Genomic DNA, 17,022 nt, shown 5'->3' with positions numbered 1-17,022 from the left:
TGGGGCAATCTACTTCCATAGTGATACTGCCTCGGAAACCCAAGGAGGGGTCACTATGAGTCAGGTCCGACTCGACGGCACATAACAACAACAACAACAAATCTTTATAGAGCAGATTATCAAGGCTTTTCCCCTGTGGAGCTCCTGATGGGTTCGTACCACTGAACTTTCAGTTAGAAGCCAAGTGTTTAACCATTGCTCCCCTAGGGTTCCTTTAAATTCTTGTAAGCATAGAAATGCATATTACATGCAAGCATATCTTTTATAGTGACTCTATATACCATGGCTTTCATTCCTGCAATCCAGCATGAAAGGTATATTCTAAAAATACAATGTTTATACCTCACTTCCACCACTTCGAAATTCCTAAGAAATAGGACAGCGAAACTCTAGAGTCAAACTAATATCAAGGTTTCAAATTCTATTTCTTATCTTTTCTAGCTGTGTGACCTTGAGCAAGTCCATTAAGCCCTTTGTGTCAGTTTTTGCATTGTAAAATGGAAGAATAATGAAATATGCTTCATTGGATTGCTGTAAGAATTAAGAGTTATAAAAGGTGCAATATTAGAACAATGCTTAGCCCATAGGGTATGTTCGATAGATATTAGGTACCATGGCTTTTTTTCCATCTATGGTGAAAATATTTCTATATGAAAATTAATATGGTAGACACAATTTCTACTTAATAGAACAAGATATTTCATGTACTTAAACGTCATCTATTTATGTTCAAATATGTTAATATTTGATTTTATATATAATAGATCACATTTTTATCTTTTACATCAACCAAACTCACTGCCTTCAAGTTGGATCCGACTCATAGCAACCCCTCCTTGTGTTTCTGAGGGTGTATCACTACGGAAGTAGATTGCCCAACCTTCCTTCCAAGGAGTGGCTGGTGGGTTTGAACCGCCAGCCTTCTGGTTAGCAGTCAAATGCCTTGGGCACTACAGCACCAGAGCACCCAACGATAATGTGAGGCTCGTCCAGTATTTGAACCTGGGACCTCTCACACCCACAGTGAGAATCATACCACTAAACCAACGAGCCAGACTATCTAAGACAGTTCTAAATTTAGATTATGTAAAGTCATGTGATTTAATTTTGCCAGCAAATTATTGAGGTGTTCTTTGGAGAAAATTCTGGAAATTTTTTTTTTTTTTGAGCTTCAGTTTATTTATTTATATATGTATTCAATTTTTGTCTCAGAAATAAAAATAGTTCTATATTAGTAAACTCTCGAGATTTAATTTAATATGAGAATTAAATTACTAAGATCTTTATGAATAAACTAGTCAGGATGCAAGAATAAAGAATGCTTGAATTTAATAACATAGGGGACTTACTTTTACAAATACCTTCTTCAAATTTTTTCTTTGCACTCCTCTAACAGCAGAAGGACTGACCAACTATATTCATTTACCTGCAAATTACAAACATATAGTACTACATTGCAATATTACATACAATATAAAATAGAATTGAAATTTGAGATGAAAGATTTCATAAATATTAAGAGAACTACTAGTATTTTCCTCACACTTCAGGAGGTCACCTGCTGGGGCACTTATATGGATCCTACTTTGCATTTTACTGATTTAAAAATGGAAGTGACTCATTTTCTGGAGAATGTTTTAAAAAACTCTGACTTGGGAGAGAGGTAAGTCATTGCAAGTAGCACTCTGTTTCTGGAAGAGAAGACAGGAAGTCACTGGAGGGCAGTAGGATGTTTTTCCTAGGTTCCCTGGGTGGTGCAATACAAAGTGCTTGACAACTAGCTGAAAGGCAGGCAGTTTGAACCCACCCAAAGGCTCTTCAGAAGACAGGCCTGGCAGTCTGCATCCAAAATATCACAACCTTGAAAACCCTATGGAGCTACTCTGTTGTGCACACATGAGGTCTCCATGAGTGAGAATTGACTCAACAGCTGCAAATAGCAACAAAGATGTTTTCACACCTTGAACAAAATAGTGAAGATGGTAAGGTCTATCTTTAGTTCCTTCTGACTCTCCTTTGCTCACCAACTCAGTTAATTTCTCCCTTTTAATCTATTATTCCATTTTAGAATTCCAAGGTCATCATTCCCTTTCTCCACGCAGCTAGTGATACCGCAGTCAGACAAAGTGAACATTCTTAACTGTTCAAAACTATGTTCCTTTACCAGGAATTAAAGAAGGTACAACAGAGGTTAAAACTTATTTTCTAAATCACCCCCTAGAGATAACATTTTACTGTGGCAACAGGATATATATACATAGAAAACTTTTTACAGGCCTATGCAAATGTTAACAGTGGTTATTGCTGGATGAGAATAATTTTATATTTATACATTGTATTTCTTCGAGTATTTATTTGTCTGCTGTGAGCATGTATTAACTTTCTAATGAAGAAGGACTGGTAGTCCTTAAGGGCTTGGCGGCTGAGTTTGACAGCAGGAACCCACTATCTGTTCAGAAGGAGAAAAGACTTGCAGATTTGGATCCTTAAAAGTTACCACCTGACCTATATCCCTAAAGGTTACAGCCTGTTGTTGTTGTTGTTTGCCGTCAAGTAGGCCCCGACTCATAGTGACCCCTCCTTGGGTTTCGGAGGCAATATCACTACGGAAGTAGGATTGCCCAACCTTCCTTCTGAGGAGTGGCTGGTGGGTTTGAACCGTCAGCCTTCTGGTGAGCAGTCAAGTGCCTTAGGCACTATGCTACCAGAGCTCCCAGGTTACAGCCTAGGAAAACCTAATAGAGAGTTCTACTCTGTCCTGTAAGGGTTGCTAGGAGCTGGAATGGCAGATCCAAAAAAACCACACTCACTGCCATCGAGTCATTTCCTATTCACAGAGACCCTCCTTGGGTTTCCAAGACGGAAGCTCTAAGGAAGTAGATTGCCCAGTTTCCTTCCGAGGAGTGACTTCTGAGTTTGAACCTCAAGCCTTTGGTTAGCAGTCAAATACCACAGGGACTACACCACCAACAAAGACATTATTTTCATCAGGAAAAAAAAAAAAAAGAGTAAAGCTCTTTTGATTTTATAGTTTTCCTATTTTTCAAATGAAAAAATAAATCAAATATGTATCACAAGGGAGGACAAAGGGGTATGGTAACTCCAGGGAGGAAGTGAGAATAATATTATTACATTGTGGGAATAGTATCCAATTTCATGAAACAAAATGTTGAAGAACTGTTGAATGGAAAACCAACTTGCTCTGCAAACTCACACAAATCACAATAAAAAGTTTTAAAACTAAAAAATACAGCAAAACTAAAGATTCAAATAACTAATATGACAAAATCAAAAATAAATTTTAATTAGAATACACAAGGATAATAACTATATACATGTTATTGAACTATATAGTATATGTAGTAATATATGTAGTTACCTGTGTGTTCTAAGGGAGATACATATATGACTATACATATAGTAAATATTATTTTATAACCTAATACTCAGGAGCTCTGGTAGCATAGTGGCTAAAAGCACTTGACTACTAACCAGAAGGCTGGAGGTTCAAACCCACCAGCCACTCCTCGGAAGGAAGGTCGGGCAATCCTACTTCCGTAGTGATACTGCCTCGGAAACCCAAGGAGGGGTCGCTATGAGTCGGGGCCGACTCGACGGCACATAACAACAACAACCTAATACTCAACAATTATCCTAAATATTTTTCCATGCCTTTGTTGTTGTTGTTATGTGCCGTGGAGTCGGACCCGACCCATAACAACCCCTTCTTGGGTTTCTGAGGCAGTATCGCTACCGAAGTAGATTGCCCAACCTTCCAAGGAGTGGATGGTGCGTTTGAACCGATAGCCTTCTGGTTAGCACTCAAGTGCCTTAGGCACTATGCACTACACTACCAGACTCCTTTTCATGCCGTCTATATTTGCTTTGAAAGATGGACTTTTGATATTTTATTGTGTGGATGTTTTCAATTTTTGCTATTACATAATAAGCATACTTTTGGGCTAAAGTTTTATTGGGTATACATAATTATTTATTTAAGATATAGCATTATAAATGTATATTTTAAAAACTTTCTGTTCATTTGTATTAAAACCCATCTCACTAAATTGATATATGAGATTGTCCATTCTTCACCTCTCTCTTTCTTGGCAAGACAATGTGTCATACTTTTTATCTTTGCTTATTTGTTACATGAAAATGCATCTGATTGATAGTTCAGTACATTTTGTGATTTTTAATGGAGTGGGACATTTATTCTTTAATGAATTAGCCATTTGTATGTTTTTCTCCCTCAATTGCATATCAATGTCCTTTGATCATTTTTTCTATGAGATCTTCCATCTTCTTTTTATTTATTTATATGGACATTTTACTATTAAGCTATTAGACTTTTTCACAGATATCCCACATAGTTTACTTTAATCTTTGTCTTTTAATTTTATCTTTGTCAAATTTTCTATAAAATTATTTAAAATATTTTAATAAGTTCAGATCTATAATTTTCCCAAATGTTTTTGCCTTCTGTCCATCTTAAAATAAATGCCTTTTTCCATGAAATGCATTTTTATTATTTAAAAAGATATAGTGAAAAGGCTTATAAATCGATAAGTTCTATTTTAAACAAAACTTTTAAAACAATGGTGGCTACAGAAAAAGTATGCTGAGTGACTTCTTAATGGTGAAAATTTGAGAGACCACATCTTCAAATATCACCTTTATTGGGAGTACCAGTGTTGGCTGGGGTGGTTGTGAAGCATGACATTTCTGTGGTGATCAAAGCTGCATACTAAAGGAGATAAAATTCTCTGGTAGAAATTATAAGTCCAGCTAAGATGAAGTTTTTCAACATGTCTCTGAAATTGTTGTTGTTGCTATTTGCCATCGAGTCAGACCCAACTCATAGCGACCCCCCCTTGAGTTTCTGAAGCAGTATCACTAGGAAATTAGATTGTCCAACGTTCTGGTTAGCAGTCAAGTGCTTTAGGCACTACACCACCAGAGCTCCTGCCTCTTAAATCACTCCAAAAAATTTCCAATCCTTTCGTCTAGCTAGTACTTCTTTCCAGAAGTCCAACCTCCATCTAATTTTCTTGAAGGTAGCAAGCCTAAACAAATAACTGGTCTATATTGCAAAGACCCCAATCAAGTGGTGATGCTAAAGCATCCAGATTTTATATTACCTTTATTGCCATTCTTCTTTTCATATCCACTCAGAATTATGTCCAAGCAATTTTAGTTATTTGAGATTTCCCAAGAGGAAACACTTTTAAAGAAATGACCTATCTTCTGTTTTTCTTAAAAAATAATAATAATAATATTTTTTTTTCCCTCTTGCCATTTTCTATTACTTACCTCCCACAACCCCTGTGGTAGTTATGTTTGTGTGTCAACTTGGCTGGGCCTGGTTAAGTATCTGGGCAGCCGGTGGTAATTATTCCCCATGATAAGACTGCCAATCAACTCCATGGTGGGATCTATCACAAGCAGCTGAGTAGTTGCCTTTGGGATGTGGTCTGCTTCCTGTATATAAGGAGAAGCCTTGGGAAAGGTCTCTAGCCTATGGCATGCTTGGACCCTGCATGTAGCCGTGTCATTGCTCAGCAGCCTGCTATGCTCTGCCGGCCTTGGGACTTACAATGGACTTAAGTTAATGGCCTGCTGTGTGGTTTGGTAACATCAGGACTGTGCCATTGTATTTGTTGACCTTGAGCTTGTTAGCCTCAGCAGCCAGTAGATGCCTGAGTGAAGAGATGCCTCTAGCTTCAGTGGGCTGGGAGCAAGAGGCAAAGCTGAAGCCCAAGGTCAAGGGGTTTTCACTGAGCCCCTAGAGCCTGGCACTTTGAACTCAGACTTAAAGTCTCCAAATTTTAAGGATAAACTCCTATTTCTTAAGGCCATCCCATTTGTGGTATATTCCTGTCAAAGTGGCATTACACAACATATCTTGCAGTTAACATTGGACTCTAAGAGAATAACTAATCTAACATGACCAATTTGCCAGTGCAGAATATGAATAGATGAAGTAATAATAATCGTCACAAAAAGCAAAAACATGTTTCAGTTAAAGTTGTTAAAAAGTAGAACATTGTCAAGCCAATGATTACCTTTTACATTTCTGATTACAGCAGAAATCTTCTTGATACAGAAAGGGTAGCCTTTAACTAGGATTTTTCTGACCTAATAAGAGAAGTTATATTTGAAAAATACCCAGCAACACAATTCTTCCTCCTCAGGCAAAAATTAAAATAATTAGCAATATGTCCATAGATTGTAAAATAATCCATTCTGCCTGTATTTTCTCTGCAGCTTCTCTGGAGCAGTGTAAAATGGAATCTAGGGAGACAGGCTGTGATTTGAATATTCATAAAAAATATGTCTAGAAATGCAAGACTCTCTTAGCTGAAAGAAAGCCTGGTTTGTTGTTGTTTGTTTGTTTGGAAAAATTGAAGTGTTGTGTCAGTCTCTATTGAAGATTGTGGAAGAAAGATGATGTCAGTTCAAATGAAAAAACTGTTCCATTTGAAAATGATTTTACATACAGTATGTGAGCATTAAAGTTTATAACAATCTGATTAGACAAAGAGATTATTTTCCCTATTTTTCATATAAGGAAATTAAGACTCAGAAAAGTTAGCTAATATATTCAAGATTATACAACCAGCCAGTAAAAAATCCAGAACAACATCCCATGTCTTCAGGGCTCTTTCCATTACACTCAATAGTAGAATCCCTAAAGGGATCTAAAAGTAAGAGGACCACAAAAAATTTTGTTTTGATTTGAAATGAGATAATTAATATAGGGAGTTGATGTAAAACCCTTTTAAATATCATTAAATGAGTCATAAATGATTTTCATGATAATTGTCAAAAAAAAAAAAACCCTCAAAACTAAACTTACTGCCATCGAGTGGATTCCAATTCATAGTGACCCCTGTTGGGTTTCTAAGGGTATAAAGGTTTATGGAAGCAAACCTGTCAATCTTTCTTCCACAGAGTGCTGGTGGGTTTGAACCACCAACTTTTATGTTTAGCAGCCAAATGCCTTAACCCACTACACCAACAGAGCTTCTTCATAACACTTATCTCTACCTTAAAAGGTTACTACTACTTACTGCCATAGAGTCGGATCAGACTCATAGCGACCCCTCCTTCGGTTTCTGAGGCGGTATCACTACAGAAGTAGATTGCCGAAAATCCTTCTGAGGAGTCGCTGGTGGGTTTGAACTACCAGCTGTAAGAAGTAATATATATTTTGTTTTCAAATGGCAGTATGTTTCACTTAAAAGGACACATGATGTTCCTTTATAATTTATTAGGCTGAAAAACGTAATTCCCTGATAATATCTTCTAAATGGTTTGTTGCTATATTACACTTTCTTACCAATGTTAAGTGTAAAAAAGAATCAAATGAGTGAATACTGTATGCCTTGACAAAATAACTAAAACTAAACCACTCCAAAGGATATTTAAATCAATAGTTATCACTTGTGGTGAAAAGGGGACGCCCTTCTAGGGCATTATCTCTTGAGACTAAAATTTTTCATCCTACTTTTGCGATATGTTTTCATTAGGGCAGTCTCCTATGTAATGAGGACTGTCTTTTAGGGAAAGTAAATGAGAAATCAGTAGAGCATGGGAAGGGGAGAAAGAAAAAAGTCAGAAATCCACATGGGAAGTAACTTTGTATAGATTTCATATAAGGAAATTAAGACTCAGAAAAGTTAAGTTATAAAGTTAAATTATAAAGTTATAGTCAAGATTATACAACCAGCAAGTAAAAAATCCAGAACGTCATCCCATGTCTTCAGGGCTCCTAATGGTTCAAACCCACCAGCCACTCCTCGGAAGGAAGGTTGGGCAATCCTACTTCCGTAGTGATAATGCCTCGGAAACCCAAGGAGGGGTCGCTATGAGTCAGGGCCGACTCTATGGCAAATAACAACAACAACAACAATGTCATTTTAGTCTATGGGCTTGGGTGGGCTGGGATAAACTGAGATAATTATAAATGACGTTATTATGCTTTGGTAAAATCTCCTCTCCTTAGTAAGAAAGAAGGAAAGTTTTAACACCAATCAATCAGTCAATCCAAATATTGCAGAAATCAACTTTTAATCCATTTTCTCTTCTCAGTGAAAAGCAAATATTATGTACCAAATAAACATAGATGTAAATATTTTTTTGTTAACATAAAAGCATTTGACCAAAACTGTAAGTCCAGAATTTACAATTCCTTGCCCCAAGTCTTACTTTCTCTAGCTAAAAGTCTTATTAACATTTTCCAAAGAGAAAATCTCAAGCAAATTAGTGATACAAAATAAAGAAAACATACCTGGTTAAATTATCTGCAGAATTTGTGAAAGTTGAAAGAAATTTTGATTTCTTTCAAATCAAATACTCCTGTAAAAAAGTTGTATCAGATTTATACCCATATTAGAGCTCAGGTATCATAGCTATTGCAATCTTATTTAGACCTCATCTTATTCTCGGCACTCTATTTCATCCTTTTCCCATTTTATCACTTTTTTATTTCATTCAGGACTGGAGATTGAACTGAGACCATGGAGGGTGGATGTGTTCCATAGAGATTCCTTGTCATTAGGTGTTTGCTGAGAAAAATGGCTGAAGTCCAGAAAGCCAAAACACTTTCAACTTTCCTCATATCTCAGAGCTATTCCCCTGTGTCAAACTAGCCATCAATTATGAACACTTTCTTTTTAATACATTGGGGAAATTTTGCACTTTGAGAAGAATTAAATGGAATTGAATCTTTAGTGCTATTTGTCATGTTAGTAGAAATAAAAATAGAAAACTCGGCAGAGAATATCTGATCCCCTGCTATGGTGACATAACATGAGAGGCTCTTCCAATCTGAGATGTTATGTAACATTAATAGCCCACTAAAAGGGACTATATTTGTACTCTTAGAATAAACTTTAATTATCATGTGATGCAACCATATCAAAGCGGGATTTTATATGCTTTTTCTGGGGGGGGGGCAGGGGTTTGCATATAGGTTTTTAAGTGACTTTTGCTAGTAGTAACATTAAATCCCCTGTTGGAGTCCCTTGTTGGTGCAAATGGTTAACATGCTCACCTGAGAAGCAAAAGATTGGAGGTTGGAGTCCACTCTGTGGTGCTTTGGAAGAGAGGCTTGGTTATCTACTTCTGAAAAAAATGCCAGTGATAACCATATGGAACATGGTTCCATTCTGACACACATGGTGTTGTCATAAGTCATCATCAACTTGTTGGCAACTGGTCATTATTAAATTATTGTGCTATTCACATCTTCTTTTTGTATTATAGCAATGATAGGCTCATAAAATTAGTTCGAGTTCTCAGAAAAGTACTGTATTTTTATATCTTGGTATTATCTGTTCTTTAAAGTTTGAAAAAAGTTATACATAAACTTGAATATACTATGTGACTTTTATAAGTTAAAACTTTTACTTAGTTTCTAATGTATCCCATTGTTGCTATATCTTCAGTTTTGTCTCCTTAGGCAGATTTGCTAATTTGTGTTTTTTTAGAAAGTCAACAAATTCATTTAGAATATTGTGAAGTCAAAAACTATGTTATGTATTCCCAACCCAGAGTTATACACACATACACACACACACACACACACACATGACCACCAGTTAATGAAAGCAATCCCTTTTTCATTTGAATGCCACCTGGTTTTTCCTCTGTCAAAGACTATTGTTGTGTATGCCATCAAGGCAATTCCAGCTCACAGCAACTCTATAAGAAGAGCAGAACTAACACATAGGATGAAATTTTGTCTTCAACCTATAAAGACAAAGATGTAATATGTAAGAATGAAGGAAAATTGGAGATTGACTGGACCAATTTAAAGTTTCTTAAAGAAAACAAAATTCTATCAAAGTTCACTAGATGTGATGGTGACAGAGGTCTTTTTTTACTTCTACTCCTTGATTTCTAGACCCCAGTCTACTAGTTAGGGAAAAAAAAAAAGAAAAAGAAAAACTTCTCCTCAGTTTTTGTTCAATGGATATATATTCTTTGAAAGATACTTTCCCAACATATCATTTGATGGCCCCAATTCTCTTCTGTGTTGAGTGTTAAGAGTTCTTTGCAATTGTTGAATCAAGTTCTTTGCTTAATAATGCATTTTGCAGATATTTTCTCTCAGACATGGCTTGTCTTGTTGTTCTATTCACAGTGTCTTTCAAAAGCCGTATCTTTTTAATTTTAATAAAATATGAATGATCAAATTTTTCTTCTGTGTGTGTTACACTTTTGGTATTATATATAGAAACTCATTGCCAAATTCAAGGTTACCTACATTCAAATCTATCTTATCTTCTAAATGTTATATAATTTCACACTTTATATTTAGGGCTATTATCCATTTTGAATTAATTTTGTGAAATGTTAAGGTCTAGCACCATTTATTGAAAGCTACCCTTGCTCCATTGAAATACCTCTTTGTTGTTCCTTTGTCACATATTGTTGTTGTTGTTGTATGCCTTTGGATCAATTCCAACTCATAGTGATTCTATAGGAGAGAGTAAAACTTCCCCATAGGATGAAATTTTACTTTTAACTTATAAATATGAAGATGCAATGTATAGAAATGGGAAGAAACTGGACATAGACTGAAACAAAGTTTACATCATTTACTGGAATTAAAGTAGTTTTAATATAAAGTAAGTTGAGAGAAGTTACAATGCGTATTATAATTGCTAGAGCAACCAGAAAGAAATTAATTAAAAAAATCGTAGTTGAAAACCAACAAAGGAATTAAAAATTGACTCAAGAATATATCTCTTTAACTTCTAAAAAAGCTGTAAAAAGCAACAAAGAAGCCAATAATGATTGGATACATATAGAACTATAACTGCAAACGTGTAAACTTAAATCCAATTACATCAATAATTATACTAATTGCAAATAAAAAATACTCCAAACTAAGGATAAAGATTATGAAATTGGATAAGAAAATTATATTCAGCTATGTGAATTAGGAAGTAAGATGATAAACTGAGCATGACAATGGGAGGGATGTATTTGAGGATTCAGACCACTTTTTCTATAGTTTGAATATTTAACAATGACTATGACTTATATCAGGAGCTCTGGTAGCATAGTGGCTAAAGCACTTGACTGCTAACCAGAAGGCTGGCGGTTCAAACCCACCAGCCACTCCTCGGAAAGAAGGTCGGGCAATCCTACTTCCGTAGTGATACTGCCTCGGAAACCCAAGGAGGGGTCGCTATGAGTCGGGGCCAACTCGACGGCACATAACAGCAACAACGACATGACTTATATCTATAAATATCTTAACTTTACCCACCCACTGCTGTAGAGTTGGATTTGACTCATAGTGACCCCTCCTTGGGTTTCCGAGGCAGTATCTCTACAAAAGTAGATTGCCCAATCTTCCTTCCAAAGAGTGGCTGATGGGTTTGAACCACCAGCCTTCTGGTTAGTAGTCACGTGCCTTAGGCACTATGCCACCAGAGCTCCCATTTTAACTTTAGATTATTTAAAAAATAAAATGTAAAAAAATAATCCTAGACACCATTGTATTTTGTTTTCTATATATGTTCTGGGTGCTGCTTCTTCAAGATACTCATGTATGACTTGAATTTGTAAAAGAACTAATTGAAAGGAGACACAGTAGCATGAGAGGCTTCTGTTTTGCTAGGAGAGATGTGATATAGTAACTCAAGATCATTGGGATATTTTCTAGATCATTGAGTATTATCTTTCTGACAAAGGATGGCAAAGATTGCAACAAAGACAGCTCTCTTGACAGCCTAGGTCTTTTATATTGTTCTGAGAGGCATCTATAGAGGCCCATCCTATAGTCTTAATTTCCAGGATTCTTAATGATTTTCTAAGTACTCACTTCCATATATGAAATCATGTTATCTTTATAATATTTAATAAGGTTTCTGCAATTTGCTAAAGAACAAACTGGTTCATCAAAGAACTTTGTTGTTGTGTGTCACCTACAATCATTATAAAACCCAAAAAACCCACTAACCCACTGCCATATTCTGACTCATAGTAACACTATAGGACAGAGTAGAACTGCCTGATAAGGTTTCCAAAGCTGGAAATCTTTATGGAAAAAACTGCCTCATCTTTCTCCTATGGAGTGTCTAGTGGGTTTGAACTGCTGACCTTTTGGTTAGCAGCTGGATGTTTTAACCACTGTGCTATATATATATATATATATATATATATATATATATAGCCACTGAGTTGATTCTGACTCATAGTGACTACCTCTGTGTTCCCAAGCCCATAAATCTTTACAGAAGCAGATTGCCTCATCGTCTTCCCACAGACCAGCTGTCAACCTTCTGGTTAGCAGAAAAATGCCTTACCTACTATGCCACCAGAGATTCATAATGCTATCAGAGTTCTTATAATTATACTCAGGGTTCAGGGTAAAATTGATTGAATATAAGATTAAATATGCATCTAGAGTTCATAAGAATCTGCTAGGAATAATCATGAAGTGTTAGAGGAAAAAAAGTTAAAAATATTCATGACTTTGTCCCATGAAAATACCTAGCAGCCTTTCTCTTCTCTCTTGCCAAAAAATCTTAAGAAAAATCTGGCAATTTAATTTCTTTCAAAATATACCTGCAAGAATAATGTGTGTCTTTTAGTGATATTTAACAACTCATTGACTTGGCACAGAATCTTCAGACAATGACCCTGCATCAGGCATACTTTAGATTCACAGACACAAATAAGGTGAAAGTCAAAGGATGGAAACAGAAGTACAATTATTATATACATTATATGAACTAATTACTTTATTCCACAAGCAGCCCTATGGCTTAGAAACCATTACTAACTCCTTTTACAAATGAAGACACTAAGCCAAAGGATATTAAGCATCTTGCTCATAATAGAGTAGAACTGACATTCAACCCAGGTGAAAAGATAACAGACTATCTGAATTTTACCCCTGCAGGCAGGGGCTAATTGAGATTCTTCAGATACTAAGACATTTACAATCTGAGGCAATTACAACATTTTGATAAAGAAAAAGAAAGTTAAAAATTATGAGTAAAATTATGTTAACTCCTAATTGTGGGTCTTGGAGGACATCCGTACAAAGAGGGTGATTGGAAATTTAAATTTCATTGTTGTTGTTGTTGTTGTTTGCTGTCGAGTCAGCCCCGACTCACAGCGACTCCTCCTTGGGTTTCCGAGGCAGTATCACTACGGAAGTAGGATTGCCCAACCTTCCTTCCGAGGCCTCATAGTAAATCAACGATCATTACATTGTATAGTATTTTGAAATTTCCTGCAAACAGTTTTGGAAGCATGCATTATTTAAAGTTTTTATTGCAATTTCATATATTTAATTCCTTCACATATTATAATTTACATTTTTCCTCTTTTCATCTAGATCTAATTTTAATATTTCCCCCATCTGTACTCAATTAATCTGCTTAATTTTATGAGACAGTTCAGTTACCACCTTTGTCACAATTTTAAAAAGCTCACAGGTTTCGTGTTATGAAGCTTCATGGTTTCCCAAACACTGAAAGGATGGTGAAGGGACTTGTCAACACAGTCTTCTTGTAAATCCTTCACATCTCAATCCTGCTGTGATTTTGTTATTGGAAATAATGTACACCATTAAAAGCCATCCCCACCATGGTCTATAACACAGGATTGTAAATAATGCTGAGCATAAAAACACTGGCACTTAATGTGTAGAAAGTTAAAATAAGAAATTAACTAGAACTAGAAGTCAAAACTAAAAATAATGACGAAGTGTTGCCTTGTTGGAATTTAGAAAGCTCTTCAGTTTTCTCATGGTTATTTTAACTTTTTGATTCTTCAAGGTATAGACTATTGGGTTCAGAATGAGAACAAAGATGGTGTAAAACACAGTCAGGGTCTTGTCTACCAGAAAACTGTGTGGTGGCCACGTGGAGATGAAAATACATGGTGTAAAGAACATAAAGAAAACAATGAATGAGCAGTGCAAGTGTAAAGGGCCTTAGATAATGTTCCTGAAGAATGAGGCTTGACAGTAACTAAGACAATAGCATAAGAATTGAAGAAAAGAGTAAAGCAGGACACCATAATAATGCCAATTGTTGAGATCATAAAGAGACCCAGAACATAAGTATATACACAAGCTAATTGGAATACCACAGGAAAGTCACAGGAAAAGCTATATATATACTTTATTGGAAACACAGAATAGTAATGTAGGGCAAAAATGACCTGGTTCATTGATTGTATGACTCCTACCATCCAGGAAACCACCACAAGAGCAACTCATGTCCAAGGGCTTTGGACTGAACCATTGTGGAGGGGTTTTGAATATTATAATAGTCCTATCAAAGGATATATCCATGAGTAAAATAATCTGAGTAGCAGTAAAAAATATAGGAAAAAAAATCTGCATTATGAAATCATCAAAAAGAAGATTTTGTGTCCAATCAGATAGCCTGTAATCATTTGGGAGTAGCAAAGTAAGCAAGACACATAACAGTGACTGAAAGAGTGGTAAGCAATAAATACACAGGAGACTGTAGGTGAGACTGACCTGTAACTGGGATGACTATGAGACTATCACTCACCATTGTAATGATATAAAACAGTGAAAACACCATGAATAAAAATATCTATAGCTACAAATCTCTGAAGAAAAACGCCTGTAGTTACTAAGAATTAGAGAGTCTGAGCAAAACAATTTCACTTAATTGATTTATTACCAATGTCTGTTGTCTAAACTGAGAGATGAAAGCCTGTATCAAAGAACGAAATCAGAAAATGTATTATTGCTTGAGCAAAAGCTCTATAATAATAATTTACTTTTCCTGAAAGCATAATGATCATCTGGTGTTCCATTTTCATCTTTTATGGCCCATTATCCAATTATCCAAGAGGATAATTGTTCAATAGTGTCCTTTAAATCATCTTTCATGCCCTGGTGCCACAGTGGATAAGCACATGGCTGTTAACAGAAAGGTCAGCAATTGGAACCCACCAGCTAAAAAAAGATATGACAGTCTGATTTCCCTAAAGATTTATAGCCTTGGAAACACTATGAGGAAGGTCTACCCTGTCCAACAGGGTCACTATGAATTAGAATCGAGTAGACAACAGTAGGTGTGCTCTTTTGGTTTTCACCATTCATTTCCCAGTTATATATTTTTATATATATGGAAGCTCCGATAGCATAGTGCCTAAGGCACTCGACTGCTAACCAGAAGGCTGGAGGTTCAAACCCATGAGCCACTTCTCGGACTGGAGATTGGGCAATCTACTTCTGTAGTGATACTGCCTTGGAAACCCAAGGAGGGGTCGCTATGAGTCGGGGCTGACTTGACGGCACATAACAACAACAACATGTTTTATAAAAGTCCCATTTCATAAAAATTTAAAGAATTGTATAAAACCTTTCCAATGGGTCAAAGATAAAGACTAAAGGAAAAAATTATGCCTAATACATTATCTTCTTTTAACCATGTATATTTTATTTAAAAATGTCTTTGCAACAAAATAAGCCACTGACCTATTGAAAATTTTATAGCTATTATTTTTCTTCTTTCATGAAATCTTTGAATGTATTGAAAGTTACAATGAATGGAAACTCCCAACAAACAATACATCTGTTCAAAAACATGGGCATATAAGGAAAGCACTAAATACAGAATTGCATCCAAAACTAATAATAATTGGCATGCATTCAATATTTCAAGAGAAGTCAATTTTAGTGAAATTGACATATTCTGTTATAGAATTAAAGCCATACCCTTTAAGTTCAGGTATGTAGGTGTATTTCTATTCCACTCCTCTGTATTTTATACATGTAACAACAACAATATTATTATTAGCTAGTAATAATTTAACCCTTAGCCAAGCAGCATTAAATACGCCAAATGTATTAAAAAAAAATTACGAACTTACTAGCAGTTAAAGACCACTATAACATGGATGAAGATACTGAGGCTTAGAAGCATTTAAAATCTTGCTCAAGGTTTGGACGAGAAAAAAGTGATGCCACAGGAATTCAGTCCTACCACAGATTGATCCTGCTTAATTGCAAGATAGCTGTCCCACAGACAGATAAATTGTGTATTGTAGTGTTTCTCCATCACCCAGCAAGGGCCTGAAACAAAGTTGTTGTTGTTGTTGTTATGTGCCATCGAGTCGGACCCGACTCATAGTGACCCCTCCTTGGGTTTCTGAAGCAGTATCACTACGGAAGTAGATTGCCCTATCTTCCTTCCGAAGAGTTGCTGGTGGGTTTGAACGATCAGCCTTCTGGTTAGCAGTCAAGTGCCTTAGGCACTATGCTACCAGAGCTCCCTGAAACAAAGTAGAAGCTCAATAAATAATTATTTATTATATAAAATAAAATAAAGATTGGCATTTCAGAAGGAAAGCTTTTATATTTTAAAACAAAGATAATAACTATACACACACACACACACATATTTGTCATATGAAAAGTTTCCTGATTGAAATATAACATAACTCCAAGTATCAAAGTCCTTGACATTTTGGGGAACCATTTTGCATGAGGCTTAGCTGTCTTAGAGAACTAGATCCATTTTCTCATCAATCACACAACTGCAAAATGTTACTAGGTATTTCCTTCTTTTGGTTCCTGTGGAATTCCAAATTCTTTGGTGTTAACTCTCTGCTTGCTTCTTGTATTTTCCTATTCATTTGTCTTATTACCTTCCCTCTAGTCTGACGTATTTGTGTACTCTGACTCCAAACTAACTATCAGGATCCCAAATAATAACCGTGCCTTTCACCTAACTTAGAAGTACTCCCCTAGTTACATCCCTGGCTGAATACCATCGCTGTGGCCAGTCTACATCCCATTTATACAGCTTATTTAACACAATTTCCTTCTCAAATATTTACGCTCCTAGACCACTTCTTTCTCTGATGCCAGCACGGCATCCAAAGGAAGTCAACACACAAGATGCTAAAATATGAAATCTGACAGAATAAAAATAAAGTATCTGAACTTGCAATCTTGGAGGAAATGTTTGAGGAACAGCTATAAAGACCCTATAATTTAATTAT

At 35.9% G+C, this 17,022-nt stretch overlaps 1 pseudogene; it reads right to left on the bottom strand.

Annotated features, from left to right (window-relative positions):
- Positions 1 to 13,720: 13,720 nt before the first annotated feature.
- LOC122151914 lies at positions 13,721 to 14,588 on the bottom strand (annotated as a pseudogene).
- Between the last annotated feature and the right edge of the window lie 2,434 nt (positions 14,589 to 17,022).

The sequence above is a fragment of the Orycteropus afer genome, unplaced genomic scaffold (genome assembly GCF_000298275.1).
Source record: "Orycteropus afer afer isolate SDZICR_OR568_19922 unplaced genomic scaffold, OryAfe1.0 scaffold00883, whole genome shotgun sequence".
Taxonomy (NCBI): domain Eukaryota; kingdom Metazoa; phylum Chordata; class Mammalia; order Tubulidentata; family Orycteropodidae; genus Orycteropus; species Orycteropus afer.
The sequence above is the reverse complement of the archived record's forward strand: the minus strand, read 5'-3'. Positions and strand labels throughout refer to the sequence as shown.